Source organism: Pholcus phalangioides, unplaced genomic scaffold (genome assembly GCF_987345545.1).
Source record: "Pholcus phalangioides strain wild (caught in Gottingen) unplaced genomic scaffold, Ppha-v1.0 ptg000009l_1, whole genome shotgun sequence".
NCBI classification, from domain to species: Eukaryota; Metazoa; Arthropoda; class Arachnida; order Araneae; family Pholcidae; genus Pholcus; species Pholcus phalangioides.
This window is the reverse complement of record NW_028301602.1, coordinates 29474465-29477321: the sequence shown is the minus strand read 5'-3', so window position 1 is coordinate 29477321 and position 2857 is coordinate 29474465. Positions and strand designations below refer to the sequence as shown.

Below are 2857 nucleotides of genomic sequence, written 5' to 3'. Positions count from 1 at the left end.
AGCGTTTTACTTGTAAATCTACTATTGATTTGAAATTTCGGTTAAAAATAATGATTTCCGTTAAATAAAACAGTATAATAATTATTGGAGTATAAGAACTACGAAAGAATAATAACCCTCGGTGAGTGCATTGCTCTTACCCCACACACAATAAATGTTTTATTACTTTTTCTTGAAGTTTAACGACTCAAACTCTCTGTCTTGTCGGACGAGTCCATAAATCACTCTCTTACGATGATCGATGAACTCTTCTTACTTCAAGAACAAAAAACTAACACACTCGGTCTTCGAGTATTATAAAATTAAAATTTCTACGATCAATATAAATCATATTTTTCTCTAGAACAATCCGGCAATCATTAAGGAATATCTCGTCCACATAATCATATAAGGTATACAGTATTTGGTCTATCCTATTTATACAGCATTATTTTAGAGGAAATACAGTCAGTAGCGAAAAAAAAAAAAAAAAAAAATGAGGAACACCCCTCAGTCAAACTTCCACTCGTCCATGCAGCATGCGCGCTTACTTAATAAACTGAATTTGCTGATAGAAAGTTTTCTCCTGGTCAGAAGCACCAGTTAACGTTGCAATTTGCCTGTGAAACAAGAGATTTGAGTAAATTTGAACGCGGCGTGATTGCGATTGCCAGAAGGGGTGGTTCTAGTATCTCCGAAGCCACTAACCTTTTTGGTTTTTCTATTACAACAGTATCTCGAGCCTTCAAAGAATGGCAGCTAAGCCAAAAAATTTCGAGCGGAAAGCGGAATAGTGAGCGGAAATTGATTGTGAACGAAAGAGGTGCCAGGTGACTGACACGCAACAGAAAGCTACAACGCAAAAAAGTGCACGCAATACAACGCAAAAAATTGCAACAAATGAATTTTTGAATTTTAACTTTAGCAACATGCAACTTTCTCAAAAATCACCAAAATTTACCTATATTTTGTGTCATAATTTTTTTTAAAGGATTTTAATAAAAAATCCTCTTGTTAAAGTATGTAACACGATAGTGTTGAGAGACACTCAAAGTTTTGAGACATTTGAATGATTGGTGTTCCAAAAAATTTTCCTTATTTAAGAAAAACTTAGTTTTGAGGAAAAGAATATCCGTACGCACTACAAGACGGATCTTAAAACGAATTGTTTTTAATAGCCGGTGACCAACGCGAGTCCCTTGATTTCACTGCAAAACCGAAGGAAAACGGCTTTTGGGGGCTAGAGAACTTCGAAATTGGACACTTGATGAATGGGAGAAGGTTATTCCATCTGACGAATCAAGATTTATTTTCCGTGACGTTAATGGCAGGATCCGTGTGTGGCGCAAGCAGCACGAAACCATGTATCCAGCATACCACATGGCAGCTACTCAAGCGCGTTCGGTGGAATCGCTGCCTGGGGAGCATTTTTCCTGGTATACCCTTGGTTCCTTATATCCAATGGAAATAAATATATGACGGAAACATCTGTGATTGCCAGCGCCTACCTCCACATCGTTGCTGACCACGCGCACCCGTTTATGGACACAGTGTTTCCTGATGACGATGATGGCTATACATATATAATTCCAGCATGACAATGCGCCCTCCCAAGAGCTAGAATTATCCCAGATTGGTTTGAGGAACATGAGTTAGAGTTTCAATTGTCCCCCCCCCCTCTCAGTCACCCGATCTCAACCCAATTGAGCATTTGTGGGACGAGATTGAAAAGTCTGCTTAAAGCTCCAAAACACCAGATTCTAATCTGAGGGAATTAACAGCTGCCATATTTCATTAGCACATGGGCTAATATTCCTCTTCAATGGTTTCACCAACTTGTAGAGTCCATGCCTACCAAAATATTTGCTGTCATCAAAGCCAGAGGAAGTTCCACGTGATTTTTTGGCCGCTGGGTGTATGAATCCTATTCTGTATCTTTGACGTATTCACGTTTCAGTTCGGTATACAATTCGTCGTGCTATGACTAATATATTAGGTTTCCGTGTTTCACTTTGTATGTGATATGAATGTGGGATGAAGAAAATCGAATATTTTTTACGCATCCGAGTGAATCTTGTTTTTTATTCATTTTTAAAACAAACAGGCTTACTCTGGAACTTTTCGGCTGAGAGATTACACGTGATGCATTCACAGTTTGTTTTTCTATACTTGATTCTGTGGGCACGTTTTACATGGAATTAGGATCCAATGTCAATATTAAATATCTCTTTTTAGCTCATGATTAAAAGTAGGTGGCACGAAATATGCCGCGTGTGTTTTGTACCTAACGGAAGTTTGTTTTTGAGGAATGCCGGTTATGTGTGTTAAAGAAGTGCTGTGATCTGGCATACGGATTCGGAAACAAACAACTCGGAAAGTTACTTTCTTGTTGTATTGTGCATTGTTGTATTAGTGAATCGTAAAGAAATTAGTCTTTACTGTATGACATGAATGTCGCTCTCCACTTGTTAATACAAGATATACAGAAGACTGGATGTTGTGAAGATATTTATTATTTGAGATGTTGATTTTTTAAGGAAGGAAAAAACTCATCTCTACCTCTACCGGGAGTCGAACCCGGGTCCCTCGATTGCCAGACGAGTGCTCTGACCACTAAGCTACAGAGGAGATAGAGATTTTCGAGTGTTCAGAGCACTCGTCCGGCAATCGAGGGACCCGGGTTCGACTCCCGGTAGAGGCAGAGGTGAGTTTTTTCCTTCCTTAAAAAATCAACATCTCAAATAATAAATATCTTCACAACATCCAGTCTTCTGTATATCTTGTAGTCTTTACTATTACGAAAAAACAGTCGTCTCAATAAAGGGATAGAAGGATTTTTTGAAGCTCCTTCAAGTGCTGGAAATCCACGCATAGCTTT

The 2857-nt window shown here is 38.6% G+C and overlaps 1 non-coding gene across 1 annotated transcript; it reads right to left on the bottom strand.

The window, feature by feature from the left end:
- Nucleotides 1–2535: 2535 nt before the first annotated feature.
- On the bottom strand, nt 2536–2607 carry TRNAA-GGC (transfer RNA alanine (anticodon GGC)). The gene has a single exon. It is a non-coding gene; the product is annotated as a tRNA-Ala (tRNA).
- Nucleotides 2608–2857: the final 250 nt, after the last annotated feature.